Source organism: Haliotis rufescens, unplaced genomic scaffold (genome assembly GCF_023055435.1).
Source record: "Haliotis rufescens isolate VD_foot unplaced genomic scaffold, xgHalRufe1.0.p SCAF_10, whole genome shotgun sequence".
Lineage (NCBI taxonomy): Eukaryota > Metazoa > Mollusca > Gastropoda > Lepetellida > Haliotidae > Haliotis > Haliotis rufescens.
Genome location: NW_025963780.1, coordinates 9,609,234 through 9,633,756, shown reverse-complemented (window position 1 = coordinate 9,633,756; position 24,523 = coordinate 9,609,234). Strand labels below are relative to the sequence as shown.

The window sequence follows — 24,523 nt, the reverse complement described above, 5'->3', positions numbered from 1 at the left end:
TACAAGCAGCCACACAAACACACACACGTACATGCACGTCGCTATATAAGTGCAATAATCTTGGACGCGACGTTAAACCCCATTTCACCTCAGCACACCTTGTGAGATACAGACACACACGGAATAATGCCTGACTCACCTTGTGAGATACAGACACACACGGAATAATGCCTGACTCACCTTGTGAGATACAGACACACACGGAATAATGCATGAAGTGATATACTCCCACCTGCTGATCATTAGCCATGCCAGAGAACTGTTGTATTCGCAATATGGTCGTGAAATATTTATATTAGTTTCATCATCAACAACACTTTAAGCTATTGAGCTCACGGTGTTTCACCAGCTGTCTTTCGATAAACAAAAGTAGTTTTAAAAGTTACAACTCTCAGTCAAGTTTTTTTCTATGTTATCTCAATGGACATTTCAGACAGTCGTCAACATCACCTTGTAAATGTCCGTTCTACCACCCCTCCTTGTCACATCATCCGCGACCAAAGACAAGGACATGCACACCAGGACCCAAATCTACCAACACCAAACATCAGGATTATTTCACGTAGCTGGACATCTGTGTGATTACATCTCCTTTGATGTTTTATTTAACTGAAATATGAAAGATGGATTACCCGGCACCTTCGGAGCTCGCCAGCCTGTTGGTAGTTGAAATGTCGATATGCTGACTGACATCTCGGGGAGATGGAACTGACATTTGCAAAACATGCTGACCATTTATATCTTGGCAGTTAAACTCTTGGCATAATTCAATCCAGATGTAAAAGACACTCACGATTGTCAACCGTGCATTAATTGAAAAACGTCACGTGAGTGACACTGATGTTGTGGATCGATTGACCTTACATGAACAAGTCTTGCAGGAACTTGGTAGCACGTTGGTGATTCGCCTGTCAGTAATGATGTACAGGTTATATGTACAGGTACATGATACACACAGGTACATGATATATACAGGTACATGATACATATAGATACATGTTACATTCAGGTATACGATACACACAGGTACATAATGCATATAGGTACATGATACATACAAGTACATGTTACATTCAGGTATACGATACATATAGGTACATGATACATACAGGAACGATACATATAGGTACATGATACACATAGGTACATGATACACACAGGTACATGATACATACAGGAACGATACATATAGGTACATGATACACATAGGTACATGATACACACAGGTACATGTTACATTCGGGTATATGGTACACATATGTACATGATACACATAGGTACATGATACACACAAGTACAGGTTTCATTCGGTTATATGATACACATAGGTACATGATACATATGGGTACATGTTACATATCGGTACATGATACATACAGGAACGATACATATAGGTACATGATACGTACAGGTACATGTTACATTCAGGTACAAGATAGACACATGTCCATGTTACATTCGGGTATATGATACACATAAGTACATGATACATATGGGTACTTTATACACATAGGTGCATGGTATATACAGGTAAATGTTCCATTGAGGTACATGATACACAGAGGTAAACGATACATACTTGTACATGTTAGATACAGGTACATGTTACATACTGGTACTTGTTACATACTGGTACATGTTACATACAGATACATGATACATACAGGTACATGATACATACAGGTACATGTTACATACAGGTACATGATACATACAGGCACATGATACATACAGGTACATGTTACATACTGGTACGTGTTATATACTGGTACATGTTACATACAGGTACATGATACATACAGGTACATGTTACATACTGATACATGTTACACACTGGTACATGTTACATATTGGTACATGTTACATACAGGTACATGCTACAAACAGGTACGTGATACATACAGGTACATGATACGAAAATCAAACGTGGCGCGCTATGCTGAGGTATGTTAATATCAAACAAAGTTTACATTGCCTTCGCATATATATACCTTGGCGAAAGTTGACGATCTTCTTATGAATGTATGAATGTTTGCTTTGTCATTTTCCGTTTTATATGACGAGAGAAAAACGGAAATAAAGATGGTGAAATCTGACAGCAGTATTTCAGTAAATGCAAAGGTCACCGGATGTGATGTCACAGACGGGCAGTCTGCTGATTCTCTTTCGTTTCAAACCAGTTTGCCTGTTTCATCATCAATAAACACAAACCACGACATAGTATCAGTTATTACCACTAATATGAAATACCAAAGTGACTTTGACATAAAATTGGCGTATTATTTAATCCGTTTCACCTTGTATGCTCCAGTGACCCGGAAACGGTAGACGTATCGGATGAATCAACATGCCACATGCAAGTTTCTCGGTATCTTTTATTTGAACTTTTGTTGATATTTAAGGATCACAACTCGATGTTATGTTGAATATATAGGATATGATTCATGTATCTGCGATGTACACGCTGATGATTTTGTTTTCACTATAATAATTGTGTCCCACGTAATACGTCTATAGATATCGTCGGTCGGCAATGATCACCCTCCACAACAGGTGCACGAAAATGGGCACAAAATGTGTTTAAAGCAACCTCCATGCGTTGCTGAATATGATAACATATACGCAACTGCGTGATGTGTGTATCAATAAAATGCTACATAAATATATTCTGTGTCAGTTTCAGATTAAATTGGGGAAAGTTAAAGTTTTTTGCTTTTATAATACATATATAGAATCTGGCCGAAAAAGGGAGTTAACTGACTGTAAAAGTCAGCTAGGCTGGAATTTCTATAACTCCATAAACTGGACTTTTATAGTCCTCGGGAAGATGAGATGCCATCATAAAATGAGAATCGCCTCCAAAAGTCGTATTTTCAATAAAAAAACATATTTGTCAACATATGTTGTCATATTTTGCTTGAATACTCTTTGATAAGTCCTTGAAATTGTCAGCGTCATAAAAAGAAATTTTAAAATTTCATAAGGATTCGTCTTTGATAGACCAACGTCAAACCATCTGACAAGTTAGATAGAATTATAACTTTTCTGAAGTGTCCATATTTTTCAGCAAAAATCTAGTTTTAGGACAAAACATGAGCCGTTTTCATGTTTGGTTACGTAATCAACTATTCGTTTTAAAATTGTGAAAAGTAATCCTACTGACAAGAAATCTTTGTTTATCCCATCGTTTAACGAAATCCAGTTGAAATGCAGCGACTTCAGTTCTTAAAATTTCTTCTGATTTTGAAAGCGGTATGTAATATTGAACGCAGAATAATTTTGTATTTGCTTAAAAGAATACACATTACTTTTAGTATCAAAGAGTTAATTTATTATCACCTTCCTCAGCAATATTCCAGCTATATCATGGCGGTCTGTAAATAATCGAGTCTGATCCAGAGAATCCAGTGATTGACATCATGAGCATCGATCCACGTACTTGGGATCGATGACATGCATCCATCAAGTCAGCGAGCCTGACCATCCGATGCCGTTAGTCGCCTCTCCAAGCATGGGTTGCTGAAGCCCTATTCTACCCAGAATGTTCACGGGTCGATATTTAATGAAAGAGTACACGATGTAGACTGACCTCACTCAACCACCATGTACAGTATTACGGACTTGATGAAATGTCTTATCATAATGTTCTGCTCATTGTTTGCAATCAATCATATAGGTTTGGTTTTAGTTTCTTGGGCACAAAATCACCAAGTATTTTGGGTACGAATTTGTTTTTGCCCTACATCCATCCAGTGCCGTGTAGCTGGTTCCATCCGTCTGTCCTTCTTGCAATGACAGAACAATAACAATATTATGTTCTTCTTATTATGTCATATCACTATGTTATATTGCTCCCCGCTACCGTCGTTGTCAGAAAATAATTTGAAAATCATCGAGCGTGGATTTCTTTACAATTTAGGATTTAAACTTACAAATTAGATGTTACGCACCGGCGGCAACATAGGAGTGAAAACTGCTACCCGGGTCAATAAACAGTAACAGGTTACGATAAATAGTAAATTATGTAATTTCTTTTTAATTTGAATCCATTTCGGAATTTTGTAAATGACTTTTGTATATTTAGCCTCCATGTGTGACATGCGATACGTTCTTCCGGTTTCAGTAATGATGGATAAAATTGCAACTGAAGTATTTTGATTATTTTTCGTAATCAGCATTATTTTGCTATTTAATGGTTCACCTAGAATGGTTATAAGTTCAGATTTTGCGTACAACACACCTAGCCTGTAAAAAACAGTAAGCTGTCATACGTCCAGCTTTCATCGAAAAACCATGAATTTGGCGTATCCATAGCGTATACATAACGAGAGTTTTCAGTATATGTAACGCATATTATGTCTAACGTATTAGTAGTGTATCACTGACTTAAAATAACATTTGACAGCATGGAAAAGCTTGCTAGCGTGTGTCTGGCGTGTTCAACGTATGGTCAGCGCACAGCGTAGGGGAAAGGCCCCGCGGTAGTATAACTAAACTGACGGCCAAAAGAAACGTTACCAACTTTAACTGATTTGCCACTTTGAAACAAAGATGCCAACCTGTTCAATAACAGTAAAGAACACATCTCACGAATACAACCTTTATGTTCTCTGTCGTTCTTTGCACGTGCTTTGCGGATTTGGGGAGATATTGGTGTTTTTCAGCATTTTTTAAAAACATTCTTTCCCAAATTATCGTGCAATTTCCGGGTATAAATTACGCACGGATCTGTTCCCTATCATTGGTTGCGATGATTAACACCAACGAACATGCCAAGACTGACCGCTGTCCAGAGGGAGAGAGCCATAGGTATGCTGCAGATGGGAGCGACACAGAGAGCGGTTGCCATTAACATGAATTGCTCCAAGATGACCATTACCAGACTGGTCGCACGTCTCCGACAGACTGACAGAACCGCAGACAGACCACGGAGTGGCAGACCAAAGGTCACGACCCCGCAGGATGACCGCTTTTTACAGGTACTTCATCTGAGGAACAGATTTCTTACTGTGACGTCATCAGCTGCCAACAGCTTAGGACATCCGGTCAGCAGTCAAAAAGTGACCAGACGACTACGACATTATGGTCTCCGGGCTAATCGCCCTTTCAATGGCATGACCTTGACCGGCCGTCAACATTGACGTGCCAGATTGACGTGGTGCAGGCAAACTCAGCGATGGCAACAAAGGGAATGACGGCGAGTGCTGTTTAGTGACGAGAGCAGGTTCCAACTCTTCAAACCTGATGGGCGGACGCGAGTTTATCGACGACGTGGTAAACGTACGGCTCCTTGTTGTGTCCAGGAGGTGGAACCTTACGGGGGCGGAAGTGTGATGGTCTGGGGCGGCATTTGCGGGGACGAGAAGACGGAACTTGTCAGCATCGAAGGCAATCTGACAGCACAACGCAACATCGACAATATCTTATATCTGGTTCTTCCTTTCATCCAGCGTCAACAACGGACGGTGTTCCAACAAGATAACGCCACACCCCATAAAGCCCGTATTACTAGAGACTTACTCAACGCCAACAACGTGACTGTCCTGCCGTGGCCAGCTCGATCACCAGATCTGTCACCCATAGAACATCTCTGGGACCAGCTGGGGCGTCGTCTTCGGAAACGTCAACATCCTCCCTTCACGATACAAGCGTTGATCGTTGCCCTCCGTGATTAATGGAATTGGATACCTGCAGTCTATGTGAGGACGCTTGTCTACTCAGTTCGACGCCGCATTCGAAGATGCATTGTCGCTCATGGAGGTCATAAACCGTATTGAACCTTAAAGTTGTAACCAATGTTGTTGATCGACTACTGGACGAATGGCCCCTTGTCAAGAAATGTCCCTGTTGGAGGTCAAGGACTTTGTTGTTGAATTAGTAAATTCGTATTTTACTGTTCTGAATGATGAATTTCTTCAATACAATTGTTATTGCTGATTCAAATTGTGTTGGTCATATTTTATCCTAGAAATATCGTTGGGAACGTTTCTTTTGGCCGTCAGTTTAGTAGTGTACACCCATGCATCAAATTACTTCATTCAAGCAGTAGCCTTCGCTCTGTCAACATCATCAAGATGCCTCCCAAAAAGAAACCTGCCAGGGGCCGAGCAAGATCTGGTAAAGTGTCAATTGGAGGATGTCGTGCTGATGTTAGCTATTTCTTCTTGGTGCAGCCTCTCAGGATCCTTCACCTCCATCTTCTATGATGTCTCCATCAACGTCTCAATCAGTGATGAGGAGGTACTGACCGGGACCCAATATATACAGAAACCCCCAACACGCTGGGCTATGGTGCAAATACGCTAGCTAAACGTTGGAAACATGTTTAATAATATATTTTTTCGTCAGACATACGTCTAATACGCCATATACTTTGGATGTATACGTTAGACATACGTTAGAAGTAAGTTACTCACAAGTTATCAATACGTTAGGTGTACAGTACGCCTTCAGCCAACTTATGTCGACGTAGATCAGCGTATGGGTAACGTACATCTGGCGCCTGTAAACGTATGTAGAGCGTACCTCTAACGTATGCCTAACGTTTAATTCATACGTTCCCGTACGCCGAAAATGTTGTGCATGCACAAACATATTTTTAAGCCTCGGCGTACTACAACGTATACCTGTGTGCTTTTAACGTATACAACTTATACCTAACGTATCAATAGCGTGTCTGAGCGTTGCCGGCGTTTTGGCAAAAATTCTTATACGTTGCTGCTATACGATGTAGTGTGACAGGGCCATTATCAACAGCATTTCAATGTCCGAAAGAAATCATTTGCAAACTCGATAAAAATAATATTTATATATCCGTGTATATAATTACAGAAAATTAATTTAGATATATAAAAATTATTGTCATAGTATTACGAGATCACGCGGTACGATGCATGTGGAGTTGTTTGTTTATAATTAAACATACCGAAAGTTATATCGGACTGCTCAACGTGAAGTGCCCAGCGTCAACAATGGCCGTTTCTGGAAGTTACCGATACTTTTAGGCAGGGTATGGAGTGTGTCTCCCAAGAGTGTGTTTCAAAGAATTTTCTTTCACAAGGATGTGTTTCACAAGAGCGTTTTTCACTTGAGCATATTTCACTAGATTTATTTTTACCAAAGTTTCACCACCAGCGTCATCGGGGAGTCCTCCCATGATTGAAACAATGAAAAAAGCGGCGTTATACCTCTCATCACTCACTCACTCCACATCCACACTGTCCCTGGCACACGCAGACAATGAGTTGTACAGTTCAAAGGAAGCATCATAATATATATAACCGTGATCCCTAAATATAGAAGTGTCCATGATATAACACGGTCAGTTTTATGCACTAAAACATTGCAGGAATGGTGGCGCTGTTTTCTTCATAGCTTAAGGGCGATAATGCCTTTAACGGTCACTTTTTATGTTTTCACAGTTTTTTATGGTGGCTTACGGAATGGAATAGCCAGTAAACACCACATACAACACTTTGTACCAGCTCTCAAACCCTTAAACGCCCGACTGATGATTTGGGTTATAACATAACATGCTACGCCAGACTGACGTTTATGTTCAGGTTTGAATTAACCGATGATGAATGAACTGACAAGGCGGGGAGAGATTTAGCAGTCATGTGTTTAACTCCTTTCTGGATAGTGAAGAAATGTCACATCGACAAAACTATATGTGGATACTGTGCTTCTGATTGCAATGAACAAAAACCCAGGTTCGATTCCCAACTCAGGACTCTTAACATCCTATCATTGGGCGTGATACTACAGCAAACAGTTACAGATCTATTGCTGACCAAGTACATGTACCGATGTGAGTATATGTAATCGTTATGGCGAACTGCTCCTTGTTACTCGAAAATAACATCCTGATCATCAGTATGGCTTATGCTTTTTGTCGAGTTACGTAACTAAAATTTTGATAGATCCACTTTTCTGGTCATTGTCTAAACGGTAACAGTAGATTAGTGTATGGACGATATTTGCTTTTGCTTGTCATGTTTATGTCATCCAGCGACCTGTAAATGTGGATAGTTTCACCAATGGCAGAACCACTCAGGAAAATGTCAACTTTACATCAGGATGTTAAATGTCAGGATGAGATAAAATGTTACTTGTTATGAAAAATACAAATATTGTCTTTAGTACTATGTATTTTCTTGCATGTCATGGTGCTTTTGAGGTAGACAGAAAGAAGTTCTAGCACAAAATGTTATTTCACGCGTGTGAAAGATCAATCACATATTTGGAGATAAATATAGTATTTCATCACTAACTATATATTTTAATAATTGCTCCAATATTATATTTTTGAAATAACTCTTTAAGTCCCTGCCAGAGATTAGTCGTGGGTGGCCCAGTCGTTGACCAGTTACATGTTAGCGAGGTATACGGTTGTCCCAGTCGTTGACCAGTTACATGTTAAGTAGGTATAAGGGTGTCCCAGTCGTTGACCAGTTACATGTTAAGTAGGGGTACGGGTGTCCCAGTCGTTGACCAGTTACATGTTAAGTAGGGGTACGGGTGTCCCAGTCGTTGACCAGTTACATGTTAAGTAGGAGTACGGGTGTCCCAGTCGTTGACCAGTTACATATTAAGTAGGGGTACGGGTGTCCCAGTCGTTGACCAGTTTCATGTTAAGTAGGTATACGGGTGTCCCAGTCGTTGACCAGTTACATATTAAGTAGGTATAAGGGTGTCCCAGTCGTTGACCAGTTACATGTTAAGTATGTATAAGGGTGTCCCAGTCGTTGACCAGTTACCTGTTAAGTAGGTATACGGGTGTCCCAGTCGTTGACCAGTTACCTGTGAAGTAGGTATACGGGTGTCCCAGTCGTTGACTAGTTACATGTTAAGTAGGAGTACGGGTATCCCAGTCGTTGACCAGTTACATGTTAAGCAGATTTGACGCGCCGTGAGGTCACGTTGGTTCTCCGCGATTATTAACCTTTGCGGAACACATCTCCAGCCTCCATCACTTCCAATTTTCCTCGCGCATGAAAATGACACTCTTTGATATGGCAGAAATATTGTTCATAGCACCGTGTAGCCCAACTCAGCATCGTTACTAATAGGTCTTCCGGCGTATTACAGACGCACCAACTTTATATTCATCGTATACTTTTCTCAGATGTGTTCAATATCTCATGAACATATTTATTATGTCTCATCTTTCTTTCATGGTACACGGGGGGTCCAGTCGTCTAAGGCGCTAGAATTTGCTGTGCAGAGTTGCGTCCCTTGGTCACGCCAGAGACCGATGATTATGGGTTCGAATCCCGGTTCGCCCCGATTATGTTTCTAGGTTTATCAGCACCATGTTCCTGGATTTCACAGGAAAGGTAAATGCTTGAGACCTGAATCACTTCGGGCTTTCCTCTCACATTAAGCTGACAAGCTGCGATAAAACTCGAATACTGTTCAAAGCGGCGTTAAACTTCACTCCCTCCCTCTAGATCCCTCATGAAGTAGAACCATTGAGGCGATGCTGTTGAATTATCCACTACATGTAAAGAGGCGATAATCCACAAGGATAAACGTGTGGAGGAAGGATGAAGGGCGTGTTACATGAACAACAGTCAGGTAATTATTTATAAAATAAACAAAAAACAACATGCTTCATATGTGGATAAACCTCAAAACTTCATATACTCTGTCGATGTACGCTGCGTGTTTCACCCAGTTGAAACGTTATCAAATTGTGACATAAGTCCAACCGTGCGCTATCTCAGCAACGACCTTGTCCCATCTTTAGTCAGTGGAATTAACAAAGCTGGGGTCAGACTGGCTAATGTAGGAAATAAACAGTGTTTGGTCGTATCTAAACATACTGAATCATGTTGGTAAGGTAAACTTCATCTTACTTTGTGGCGTCCGAAATACTTTATAATAATGTGAAATACTTGAAATTATCCATGAGAAAGTTAAAAGACAACTCCACAATCAGTGGATGTAAACCTTAAGGGAGCATCCAGTGACGGCGGGGAGCTGTACAGACAGAGGCAGTCGAAACAGCAGACTGACCAGCAAACACGTAAACATGTATATAGCACTGGACAACATGGGACATGTCGCAGAGATAACGGCGTTGCCCTGGACACTGTCCAGGGGATAACTGACATAAATGTCATAATGTTACGTAAAAAAACTCGCCTCTGAAACAGTCGAAATTGCCTTAACGATATGTGTAGCAACACTGTACTGAAGAGAAGTAGTCCAGAGTATATAAGTATATATACACGTTATCCAAGTGAGTCACTTTGAAAGTTCAATGCATAATTGTCAAACATTTTTGATTACCGACAATACACTTCTCTCATGAAAACATACTAGTTTTTCCGACATTTGTTTAGTTGTGACATGAATATGTTTAGTTGTGACATGACTATGTTTAGTTGCTATATGACCATGTTTAGTTGTTTAGTTGCTATATGACCATGTTTAGCTGTGATATGGCTACATGTATGTGTATATGCTTGTCGTAAGAGGCGACTAACTGGGTCGGGTGGTCAGGCTCGCTGACTTGGTTGATGCATGTCATCGTATCCCAATTGTGTGGATCGATGCTCATTTCAATCACTGGATTGTCTGGTCCAGTCTCGAATATTTACAGACCGCCGTCATATAGCTGGAATCTCGTTGAGTGCGGTGTTAAACAACAAAAACAAACAACCAAACAAACATGTTTAGTTGTGACGACGTTTAGTTGTACAACATGCAATATTTTAAGTATGTGAAAGCTTCTACAAGTTGCCCCTTTGAATACACAATGCCATTTAGAAAGTGGTCAAATGTAACACATGTTATATTTGGGATAACACTTTCTTAGTAAAGTACAGATTCTCGTACTTTTTTTGGTTGAGTCCCGTCCGGGATCTAACCCACTCAGCCACCGAGGCTTCCACAAAATGAAAGTCCGACAACTGGTAGTCTAGATCACGGCCATAGGAGCCGTGCCAATTAACACTTGTCGGAGGGGTTCTCAAAGTACGTGATCTAGACTACCAGTTGTCGGACTTTCATTTTGTGGAAGCCTCGGTGGCTGAGTGGGTTAGATCGCTGACTTTGTGTGCTGGCGATTAGGTGCCTCACTCTGGCATGTGTGAGTTCGAATCCCGGACGGGACTCAACCCCAAAAAGTACGAGAATCTGTACTTTACTAAGATAATGTTTTCCCAAAAGTGTTAAAGTTGCCCCTTGTTCATACAACCTCACACGATTTAATATATCAGCACTTCTAACGGGAGTCATCCCATCTAAGTGTAGTCACAGTTGCAGGGCGGCCTTGCGAGCTTTCATCTCGAGCAGGGATGTTTTTTTCTCGGAAAGATGACGTTTCCTAATGTGATCAGTCTTCAGAATGCCGGTATTGGTTATGTAAAGAAGGAACAATTACACATCGGTCTGTGTATTTCAACTAGGGAAACAGACCTCGGGCAATGTACAGTCATGCTCCAGGGTCTATCTCCCGCTGTCCATTCTTCTGGTTATGCAGACACACGAAACAGGGGTAATGAATTCTGATATAATGAGCCACGTACGTCGACAAACCAGACGATGTCACTGACAGGCTGACAAGTAGTGGACCAAGGAAACCAGGGGTGTTCGGCTCAGTTGCACATCGAGTAGAAGTATGCATGTGCGTGTGAGCTGCATGTTAGGTGTCTCAGGAGTTTGGTAATGATATGATTTGTTTCCTGAATCTTTAACACCGCTATGCACTTTGGTGATCTCTGCGCGGAACAGATCCACCAACGCGAAGGAGTGTTGCACTCAGGTGAAACAATATAATGTTGTGTGCCCCAGGGGGCATTATGTTGTGTGACTATTCAAGCCGGGCACTGACTCGTGCGCTGCGTCCTCTGGTCTTTGCGCCGGTCTGTGAATCAGGTGCAGGCAAATAAAACGTCTGTCTCTCATTATTGTAGCGACATGAGTGATATAAACGCTGGAAACGCGTGTTCAAAAGTACACTTGATATCTTCATACAGAGACCCCATGTTCACACAATATTTCACTTTATACCCAAAACATAATACCACACTATGAATAAAATGGCAATGTATAAACTATGAAAACGAGTCCTATAAAATCTTAAGGAGAGATAGGCACTAGGGTTGCTTTATATTATCAGAATAAAATTAATACACACAAAACGCCGCTTCTCTGAAATAATAATTTATGGCATCAATTGTCGAATTCGTTTGTATTTTGTAAATAACATACACATGTAGATCCATGGCCATAAGTAAGATTGCTGAAAATCTAAAAACATGTAGAGAGTGAAGTATCTCTGAATTATTATTTTTTCAAAGTTACATTCAAATAACGTCAGAAGTTTCTGCAAAATATTGTCCAATTTGCGGACATCATGCACAAAGTTCAAAAGCATCAAGCTCCTTACAGCGATAGCCCGTTCGCGGAGCTCTTTATACCGAGAGTGCGACGAACGTGTTATTGATGAACATTGCTGGAACATTGCTGAAAGGGGCGTAAAACCACACACACTTACTCCACCTGTGAAATAAGCGCCAGTACCTGATAAAAAGCTTTCAGCGACTTTCCAAGTAGCAAATATATATTGTGCCTATCCATTTTGTTCACACTGTGTGCGAATATACCGTTTGTTTAAATTTGTTCGTGGTGTACATGATTAACTTAACTGTCAGCGATATTCCAGCTGTATGACGGACAGACACAGCGTGGACCAGACATACCAGTCACTGATAGTGTATGAACAACGGCCCATGCCGTCGGTGTACGATCACACGCATTCTACCAAACCTGACCAGCAGACTCTTATCACAAACAATTGCCGGATACCTTCCCTAGAATGTTGTGTTCAACGTATTCTAACCTGGATCTTAACAGATCCTATTCCAGTTTAGACGTTGAATAGACCATACCAAACGAACCCCTTGATCCCGAAGATCTTGGTCAGTGTAAGTCGCCAGCAACCCATGCTTGCCGTAAAAGGCGACCAACGGGACTTGGTTGATGCATGTCATAGTGTCCCAATTGGTGGATCGATGCTCACGATCGATGTCACTCATTGGATTGTCTGGTCGACACTCGTTTATCACAGACCGCCGACATATAGCTGGAATATTGCTGAATGCGGCGTAAAAACAAACAAACAAACATACAAACAAACAAACGAGCCGCGTTATGGGCCTGAGTGTGATTGGTCTTCTGGCTCTGTATCCAGCTGTTTTCAGACGAGTGCTGATGGTTCTGGTTGACATCGCTCTGCCTGGTGGACATTGTGCCTTTAATACTGTACTGCTGTCAAATGGACGTCGTCCAACCAACCTTAATTCTCTCCTGGAGGTCATGCGAGGCCTGTCCTTAACTCGAGTTTTTGTTTGGTATTTCTGCACTAATCGTGAAATCACATTATGCGGACCTCAAAGTTGAGGTCCTTATAAGATATTCCTGCATTTTACATTCCAATAATCTGCCATCTTAACGCTCCAGACAATCTACGACGAGCTATAACAATGTTTTGTTATAAGCATGCAGCCTGTGTTAAGAAATGTGTACCTGCAATGTTCATTTTGTGTTTTTAGACATTTCATGGGTATTAAGCTTCACGTGCAGTGTGTGCAACATCAAGCCCGTTGACAGTGGTATTGGCAATGGAATGGCGTGGAAAAGGGGCCATAATCTCTAATATATGGATATACTTACTCATTTTAAAACTTATTATTCTGTGTCATTTAGATTTTGGCGATGCTTAATTATTTTCCAGGTGTATATATTCATGTTGTGTTGAAGCGTGATGTTGATGATCACATGACCAGATAAGTATGTAATCTAGACGAAACTCAATTTTAGCACAATAGTATCAATGGTGTCTTATGCCACTAGTTCTATTGACGTTAACTCAGCCATAGCTATAACGACCGAGTAACCAAAGACTTCAGATTAACGCATGCAAAGCTTCACATGGTTCTGTCTACAGTTTTTGTCAGTCTGAGCTATCCCGTGCTAAAGGTCACACGCTATAATCGCCATATATTCCGTACACGTGACATTTTCTTTCTTGTAGTGACATATACGTATTATTTACTGGTGTTAGCGTATTAACTTTTGATCTGAATAAACTGACAGTAACGGTACTCACAACCACGAATCAAGAAGCAGCTGTGAGCCGACTCCGCATCACTCTCAACGGCCGTCGTCATTAACTCTTCTGCAAAACAGCTCTAGCGACTACGTTCCCACCATACATCGATTGTGTCGACCTCCATGTGAGTAGGAAATACGCCCTAACCGGAAATTCAGTATGGCGTCCATACCACTTAATTAAATTTGCTGCCAGTTTGGTATATCATTCTATCATTTATCCGATCTCCATCTTTTTTGACACTTTACGTTGGGTTATGGCAGGAGATTGACAGGGGTGACAGGCGATGCAAGGGAGGATCAGTGGGTGGTTGAAACATTGCAAGGTTACTTTCCATCATGCTTTGTACACCTCCAGGAGCCAATAGGACCAGCGTGCAGGTGTCTTTTTTGTGGCCTGTGTCTAATTAGGTAGGACGCGGATGATGTTCCATATTGACATCCACGTTATCACTGAAACATGTTGTCATATGGCACTATTTAATACATGTGTGAACAAATCTAAAGACAGTCAACGTTTGCGGTTTCAGTATATAATGTACGTATGACGATGTACTATTGGGTGACCTGTGTGAAATATGTACTGTTGACATGTGTTGAGGACGTGTGGTCGCTCCTGCCGAGAGACCACTGATCATAACAACTGAGATTCGAACCTCGACCACCTGATCCCGACATGTCAGCCAAGGGACACAACTCCGCTTCCCTTTCCCTTGTTTACTTATTAAACAAACCAGAAGCCGCATGTCCTACACCAACCATTGACATCAATACCAAAGCGGAGATATCCGTTTCATAAATTCGCCGTTGGATAATAACATTATCGGTAAGGGACGATAAAGATCGAGTAGTTAATGGGTATTGATGGCTAATCAATATACGGTTCTAAGAATAGCATTTGGAAAGTGGGGAATATAATAAATAATAAATATGTGTCAGCTTTCTAGTCCATTGTTTACAATCCAATATGCCTGCTTGAATTAACAGTGTATTGTTGGTATACACATAAGGTCATGGTGACATTGTCAACGTCCAGAGGTAGCAGCGTCACTCTGGGGCGTTACAGGGTGTCAGTACTATGAATGCAGTCACAGACGTTGTACTAGTAATAGATAAGCCCCAGACTCAACTCTGACATTAGCACGCAAACTCTTGCACGTCGTGATCCAAGACTGGCATCTATTATCTGAGACAAACATTCTTCAAAACAAGGTTCAACCTGATAAGAAATGCAATTTTGTTATTTTTAATTGAAAATCATTGGCACTTAAATGTTCATGGGATCAAGAAGATTGTGGGGATATTTCCATTCTAACGTCATCTATAACTGACTCCTTGACAGTGTAAATGTAGAAACCGGTTCTATGTATATTTATTTAATATTTAAAGAAAAAAGTAACTGCGCTTCATTGTTGGGAGCAGGATTCAGAACAGCATACAATGATTGTTATCTACCAGGTGCTCATAAAAAAACACTCTTGTTTAAAAGTAAATAACGCTTACGCAATGCCGCGGCTTGCTGAAAATCAACGTCTAAGCGCCTTTTGGAATGTTGCAAACAGAAATGGCGCAAAACGAGGTTGCCAGACATAATGTTAATCGAAACACAATATCATCTCACTGGAGACGTTATTGGACGACGCTTACGACAGGACCAGAACCAGCCGGTAACGCTAGCTCAGAATGACAAAATATTATGCTGTTATTTTCAAGAACATAATATTCACACCACTTTATATGAAGCACAGTTTCTTTTTTCCGTTAATGTAAATATTGTACTCTTGTACCGCCGTGGGTGGTTTCGAGTAAATATATGAAGCGTAATGTGTAAACTAGCCACTGCATTCATAGGACTAGGTCTTGGTTAGCTTACACGAAAGTGTAAACTAGCCACTGCATTCATAGGACTAGGCCTTGGTTAGCTTACACGAAAGTGTAAACTAGCCACTGCATTCATAGGACTAGGCCTTGGTTAGCTTACACGAAAGTGTAAACTAGCCACTACATTCATACGACGAGGTCTTGGTTAGCTCACATGGCGTGTTATTATTTTGGGCGTGAAGTTCTATTCTGCACAGATGTGCTTAAGTTGGGTGTACTTATCTTCATGCCACTCGTCCGGTTTTAATATATATTTGGCTTCCGCATCGCCCCTCGGCTAACGCGGACATCATTCATGGCTTTGCAAAGTTCATCTGGTTGAGGGTTCGACCCCCAGTTATCATCATGGTTATGGCAAGATCCTACCCTAAAAATGGCATAACGACACACACTCTTTGAATACCATCACGCACGCACGCACGCACGCACGCACGTACGTACGTACGTACGTACGCACGCACGCACGCATAAAACATAACGCCTGGTCAGGGCTGGGAGTCCCTCTGTATGTGTTATTTATCTGCTATTACTATGTGACATAATGCTGGAATTGCGTGACACTGAGTAGGAGCAGAGTCATAATCCGGAGCAACGATGCACCTTTATTGACCGTTACCCAGGCACCTGCGCTTGTAGACAACTATCATAGTCCTTCCTGCCATCGTTTGTTCTTGTTTTACCGTAAAAACTACGGCAGTGTGAACTATTGTTATGATGTTGACCATGACTCATTAATAACGCACTCTGGCCTTCTCCTTTCATGCTAGGAAATTAACAAGAACGATTGTTATACACTGCGCTCATAACGGCAACCCGAATGACGTCAGAGAGTATTGATAATGGCTGTCTTAAATTACCCGTACTAATTACAGAAACAGCTCGCCAATCTGAACTTCCATAGTTATTTAATTCGTAATAAACTATCAGCTTTATGGCAATTATATGCTAAAACGTTAGCATTATGTCTACAGAATTAACTACTCTTTCCGAAATACGGATCTTATGAGTGAGTTTCGGTTGGAACAGAATTTCAGTCATATCACGTCACGTCAGCTGGTTAAAAAGGCCCAAAGCGACGCAAGACAATGAGAAAGTATGCTTTTACCATGCGTTTAGAAATGTACGTCCCCTGTCATCGCGAGGATACTAAGAAAAAGCTTAACACAAAGTGTGAATGTCAAGAGTTGATTCTTTGACTGCAGCATGTTGATAGTAGTGCCATGAAGACCACTGGGTTACTCGCCGTCAATAACGGTCGAAGAGGTTCATCTCTTTGTGAGGCCAGCGAGTGTCATGCTGACATACCAGTGGTCACAATTGTGACGTGATTAACACATGTAATGATAACTGTCACACGACCCCTCTGTAACTATTTTGAAAAATAATACTGTATGTTTTAGAAATTTCATTTTTTGCACATGAAAAAAACAACTTCAGAGCAGATCTAAAACTTACATTTTACAATGACAAAACCACCTGAACATCAAAAGGAAACATAGTGAGCATCGTATCTTATTAATCATCATGGCTGTTATGCAAACGGCAAATGAAACCTTGTATGCTGTTATGGGGGGGTGGGGTGGTGGCAGTCCACGATGTAATGTACCGAGACTGGGATGAGACAGTTTATTACGTAATCCATCGTCTGTATGTCTGCTGTCTACCTGGTAATTATGCCACTCGTCTCATGCCGATGCTCAAGTTACCTCAGCGCCGGACACCGAAATAGTCAACAGACAGAAACCCAATGTTATTATATCCTGACACTTAACAGATCAAACTATGTATGTGTGTGTCATCTTCTGACTCTCGTCACTAAATGGATTCCGTCAAGAACTGACGGGATGTTTAGGAGCAGTGTACATATGCGTGTTCTTGCTCAATTGCCGGTCTCATTACTTGTCCGTCAGTCCATGGTTGTTACCCAAATAATGTATTCATCTTCTTACTGTCTGTAAAACACAAATGTTAACTGCTACAAAATGGTCTTATTCTTAGCTTTCAAGTTTGGAAATTAGAACCATTGGCATGCATCTTGTGTGTTGCAACAGTGCCCGTTTATCTACGGTAATCGTGATAGAGATGTTGGTAATAATATGTGCTTTCATACATTCAACATAGTGCTATATGTATGACTCTGTCTCCAGCAACAAGGCATTTGGGTGTCGCTCCTAGCAACATTCGAGCAACAGCTGGACGAATGTGTTTCACATGATGCTTCCACGCATGTGGGAATAAAATCCGGACAATCGATGCAGCTACCTGGCGTCTTCACTACTATCCCCCTTCCGTCAAACTCAACGGGACGTTGATGGCCATGTGGTCCATCGCGGTGCTGTGTCCCCTAGATGCCAGGATCTGCTGATCGTTGGTTAGAATCCGAGATCTCCACATGTTATGATCCTTCGTATTTTCCCCAAGTATGTGGACATGACCAGAACGATGCACTTTCCTCCAGCATTGAGCTGACACGTTCAAATTTAAACGGCTATCAACCTAAGTTTCTCCAGCAACAGCAATGGGTGATTAACATGCTCTTCTCAATACTTCCTGACACTATTTGGGAGAATAAGTTTTGACTCCTGGACTATGATCAAGTCGAGGACACGCAAATAATCTATTATACAACAGACAACCTCCAAAACCAAACCCTTTCCATGCACAGCTGTGAAATTTAAACAGGATTTGAATCACACCCACTGTAAATTGTACAATTTTCACATTTCCTTTTACCTGAGTGCGTTGCGTATTATGCCGTCACGAAAATATTGTTATAGATCTTCTTGTCATCGTTTTCATGAATTGTAACAGACATGTATCGTGCGTGTATTTCCTCATGATGGCATGTCACATTTCATGAATTGTAACAGACATGTACCGTGCGTGTATTTCATCATGAAGGCTTGTCACATTTCATGAATTGTAACAGACAGGTACCGTGCGTGTATTTCATCATGAAGGCTTGTCACATTTCATGAATTATTACAGACATGTACCGTGCGTGTATTTCCTCATGATGGCATGTCACATTTCATGAATTATTACAGACATGTATCGTGCGTGTATTTCCTCATGATGGCATGTCACATTTTATAGATTGTTACAGACATGTACCGTGCGTGTATTTCCTCATGATGGCATGTCACATTTCATGAATTTTAACAGACATGTACCGTGCGTGTATTTCCTCATGATGGCATGTCACATTTCATGAATTTTAACAGACATGTACCGTGCGTGTATTTCATCATGAAGGCTAGTCACATTTCATGAATTGTAACAGACATGTACCGTGCGTGTATTTCCTCATGATGGCATGTCACATTTCATGAATTGTAACAGACAGGTACCGTGCGTGTATTTCCTCATGATGGCATGTCACATTTCATGAATTGTAACAGACATGTACCGTGCGTGTATTTCCTCATGAAGGCATGTCACATTTCATGAATTGTAACAGACAGGTACCGTGCGTGTATTTCCTCATGATGACATGTCACATTTCATGAATTGTAACAGACATGTATCGTGCGTGTATTTCCTCATGATGGCATGTCACATTTCATGAATTGTAACAGACATGTATCGTGCGTGTATTTCCTCATGATGGCATGTCACATTTCATGAATTGTAACAGACAGGTACCGTGCGTGTATTTCCTCATGATGGTATGTCACATTTCATGAATTGTAACAGAGAGGTACCGTGCGTGTATTTTCTCATGATGGCATGTCACATTTCATGAATTGTTACACACATGTACCGTGCGTGTATTTCCTCATGATGGCATGTCACATTTCATGAATTGTAACAGACAGGTACCGTGCGTGTATTTCCTCATGATGGTATGTCACATTTCATGAATTGTAACAGAGAGGTACCGTGCGTGTATTTCCTCATGATGGCATGTCACATTTCATGAAGTGTTACAGACAGGTACCGTGCGTGTATTTCCTCATGATGGCATGTCACATTTCATGAATTGTTACAGACATGTACCGTGCGTGTATTTCCTCATGATGGCATGTCACATTTCATGAATTGTAACAGACATGTATCGTGCGTGTATTTCCTCATGATGGCATGTCCCATTTTATGAATTGTTACACACATGTATCGTGCGTGTATTTCCTCATGATGGCATGTCACATTTCATGAATTGTAACAGACATGTACCGTGCGTGTATTTCCTCATGATGGCATGTCACATTTCATGAATTGTAACAGACATGTATCGTGCGTGTATTTCCTCATGATGGCATGTCACATTTCATGAATTGTAACAGACATGTACCGTGCGTGTATTTCATCATGATGGCATGTCACATTTCATGAATTGTAACACACATGTACCGTGCGTGTATTTCCTCATGATGGCATGTCACATTTCATGAATTGTAACAGACATGTACCGTGCGTGTATTTCCTCATGATGGCATGTCACATTTCATGAATTGTAACAGACATGTATCGTGCGTGTATTTCCTCATAATGGCATATCACATTTTATGAATTGTTACAGACATGTACCATGCGTGTATCTCATCGTGATGGCATGTCCCATTTCATGAATTGTTACAGACATGTACCGTGCGTGTATTTTCTCATGATGATGGCATGTCACATTTCATGAATTATTACAGACATGTACCGTGTTTGTATTTCATCATGATGGCATGTCACATTTCATGAATTATTACAGACAGGTACCATGCGTGTATTTCCTCATGATGGCATGTCACATTTCATGAATTGTTACAGACATGTACCGTGTTTGTATTTCATCATGAAGGCATGTCACATTTCATGAATTATTACAGACAGGTACCGTGCGTGTATTTCATCATGATGGCATGTCACATTTCATGAATTGTAACAGACATGTACCGTGCGTGTATTTCCTCATGATGGCATGTCACATTTCATGAATTGTTACAGACAGGTACCGTGCGTGTATTTCATCATGATGGCATGTCACATTTCATGAATTATTACAGACATGTACCGTGCGTATATTTCCTCATGATGGCATGTCACATTTCATAAATTCCATTGTACTGTGAACTTTCAAAAGGCTTATCACGTTAATGTGAGAACCACAGAGTGCAATATCAGACTTAAAATATTTTTTAAATACAGAGGATATCATTAGCACCATCACGGAAGGGCGTCAGTGTCGCAGTGTTAAGTGTAGGGCGTCACTAAAGGGCGTCTATGTAGCAGTCTCACTGTGGGGCGTCAGTGCAGCTGTGTCAGTGTAGGGCGTCAATGTAGAAATGTCAGTGTAGGGCGTCTATGTAGTAGTCTCAGTCAGTATAGGAGTGTCAGTGTAGGTCGTCAGTGTAGTAGTGTCAGTGTAGGTCGTCAGTGCAGCAGTGTCAGTGTAGGGCGTCAGTGTAGGAGTGTCAGTGTAGGTCGTCAGTGCAGCAGTGTCAGTGTAGGAGTGTCAGTGTAGGTCGTCAGTGTAGGGCGTCAGTGTAGAAGTGTCAGTGTAGGTCGTCAGTGCAGCAGTGTCAGTGTAGGAGTGTCAGTGTAGGTCGTCAGTGCAGCAGTGTCAGTGTAGGTCGTCAGTGTAGGAGTGTCAGTGTAGTAGTGTCAGTGTAGAAGTGTCAGTGTAGGGCGTCAGTGCAGCAGTGTCAGTGTAGGGCGTCAGTGTAGCAGTGTTAGTGCAGCAGTGTCAGTGTAGAAGTGTCAGTGTAGAAGTGTCAGTGTAGAAGTGTCAGTGTAGAAGTGTCAGTGTAGAAGTGTCAGTGTAAGGGGTCAGTATAAAAGTGTCAGTGTAGGTCGTCAGTGCAGCAGTGTCAGTGAAGGGCGTCAGTGTAGGGCATCAGTGTAGGAGTGTCAGTGTAGGGCATCAGTGTAGAAGTGTCAGTGTAGAAGTGTCAGTGTAGGGCATCAGTGTAGGAGTGTCAGTGTAGAAGTGTCAGTGTAGAAGTGTCAGTGTAGAAGTGTCAGTGTAGGGCATCATATAGGGCATCAGTGTAGAAGTGGCAGTGTAGAAGTGGCAGTGTAGAAGTGGCAGTGTAGGGCATCAGTGTAGAAGTGTCAGTGTAGAAGTGTCAGTGTAGGGCATCAGTGTAGGAGTGTCAGTGTAGACGTGTCAGTTTAGAAGTGTCAGTGCAGCAGTGTCAGTGTAGGGCGTCAGTGCGGCAGTGTCAGTGTAGAAGTGTCAATGTAGGGCATCAAGGAGAAGTGTCAGTGTAGGGCGTCAGTGCAGCAGTGCCAGTGTAGAAGTGTCAATGTAGGGCGTCAGTGTAGCAGTGTCAGTGTAGGGCGTCAGTGCAGCAGTGTCAGTGTAGGGCGTCATTGTAGGGCATCAGTGTAGAAGTGTCAGTGTAGGGCGTCAGTGTAGGAGTGTCAGTGTAGGGCGTCAGTGAAGCAGTGTCAGCGCAGCAGTGTCAGTGTAGGGCGTCAGTGTAGGGCATCAGTTTAGGAGTGTCAGTGTAGAAGTGTCAGTGTAGAAGTGTCAATGTAGGGCGTCAGTGCAGTAGTGTCAGTGTAAGGCGTCAGTGTAGAAGTGTCAGTGTAGGGTGTCAGTGCAGTAGTGTCAGTGTAGGGCGTCTGTGTAGAAGTGTCAGTGTAGAAATCTCAGTTTAGAAGTGTCAGTGTAGGGCGTCAGTGCAGCAGTGTCAGTGTAGGGCGTCAGTGCAGCAGTGTCAGTGTAGAAGTGTCAGTGTAGGGTGTCAGTGCAGCAGTGTCAGTGTAGGGCGTCAGTGCAGCAGTGTCAGTGTAGGGCGTCAGTGTAGGGCGTTAGTGTAGGGCGTCAGTGCAGCAGTGTCAGTGTAGAAGTGTCAGTGTAGGGCGTCAGTGTATCAGTGTCAGTGCAGCAGTGTCAGTGTAGGGCGTCAGTGTATCAGTGTCAGTGTAGGAGTGTCAGTGTAGGGCGTCAGTGCAGCAGTGTCAGTGTAGAAAAGTCAGTGTAGGGCGTCAGTGTAGGGCGTCAGTGCAACAGTGTTAGTGTAGGGCGTCTGTGTAGAAGTGTCAGTGTAGAAATCTCAGTTTAGAAGTGTCAGTGTAGGGCGTCAGTGCAGCAGTGTCAGTGTAGGGCGTCAGTGCAGCAGTGTCAGTGTAGAAGTGTCAGTGTAGGGTGTCAGTGCAGCAGTGTCAGTGTAGGGCGTCAGTGCAGCAGTGTCAGTGTAGGGCGTCAGTGTAGGGCGTTAGTGTAGGGCGTCAGTGCAGCAGTGTCAGTGTAGAAGTGTCAGTGTAGGGCGTCAGTGTATCAGTGTCAGTGCAGCAGTGTCAGTGTAGGGCGTCAGTGTATCAGTGTCAGTGTAGGAGTGTCAGTGTAGGGCGTCAGTGCAGCAGTGTCAGTGTAGAAAAGTCAGTGTAGGGCGTCAGTGTAGGGCGTCAGTGCAACAGTGTTAGTGTAGGGCGTCAGTGTATCAGTGGCAGTGTAGGAGTGTCAGTGTAGAAGTGTCAGTGTAGGGCATCAGTGTAGAAGTATCAGTGTAGGGCGTCAGTGTAGGGCATCAGTGTAGGGCATCAGTGTAGGGCGTCAGTGTAGGGCATCAGTGTAGAAGTATCAGTGTAGGGCGTCAGTGTAGGGCGTCAGTGTAGGGCATCAGTGTAGAAGTGTCAATGTAGGGCGTCAGTGTAGGGCCTCAGTGTAGCAGTGTCAGTGTAGAAGTGTCAATGTAGGGCGTCAGTGTAGGAGTCTCGCTGTGGAGCGTCAGTGCAGCAGTGTCCACATGGGGCGTCAGTGTAGGGCGTTGGTGTAGCAGTGTCATTGTAGGGGCGCCGCTACAGAAGATTTACTGAAGGGGTGTCATTATGGGACGTTACTGTAGGGCCGCCACTGTAGTGGCGTCACGATATGGTGGTCCCTTTAATGCCGTCATTGTTGGGGCGTCACTGACGTTTCACGGTAGGGGTGTCACTTTGCAGACGTCGTTGTAGGGACATCACTTTAGAGTCGTCGCTGTAGGGGTGTTATTGTAGGGACGTCACTGTAGCAACTTCACTGTTGGATCATCACTGTATCTAACGAACTGCATATGATAACCATTGATGTTATATCTGGGTGATCAGATTCAATCTATGTCTGCAATGAACATTATATTACACAATGAAAACACTCTCGTCAGCTCTCTTGTCGTTATGTACAACGTTAGTTGTGGGGAGGGACTTGATTGATATCAAAGAATAATTAAAAAACGTTCTGGAGACTTTCCAGGAAAAAGGTGCGTCCAATAAGTCGACGGTCAACCCCCATGGGATGGCAGCGTCATACTTTGTATTTGGTTAAGGTTAATCCGAGACAAAGGAACGTCCTTGTGTATTTGTTAACAGTGCAGGGAGACATAAATCAGGTAGAAAAGCACAATGGAGTTTGACGAGAAAGAAAATATGTACTATGCGAAGTGTCCGAACCCGTTATTGGTAAAGTACCTATTTGTATGTAACTCCCGTCAGGTGGTGTGGGCACCCTGAGAAAAAAACCCTAGTTTATTAACTATACAAAAACGATGTTGCTGTTTATCCTCGGCGCAGACTAAATAGGATCATCTTTCCTCAATTA

The 24,523-nt window shown here is 42.2% G+C and overlaps 1 protein-coding gene across 4 annotated transcripts in view; it reads left to right on the top strand.

The window, feature by feature from the left end:
• Positions 1–24,523, top strand: part of LOC124116206 (parathyroid hormone/parathyroid hormone-related peptide receptor-like) — a 141,673-nt gene that overhangs the window by 74,566 nt on the left and 42,584 nt on the right. Inside the window, exon 1 of one of the 4 annotated variants that reach the window (XM_046477463.2) lies at positions 14,114–14,249. The exons of the other annotated variants lie outside the window; for them this stretch is intronic. The gene's annotated coding sequence lies outside the window, so the exon portion shown is untranslated. Of the gene's footprint in view, positions 1–14,113; positions 14,250–24,523 lie in introns of those variants that run through there. 4 annotated transcript variants of the gene reach the window in all.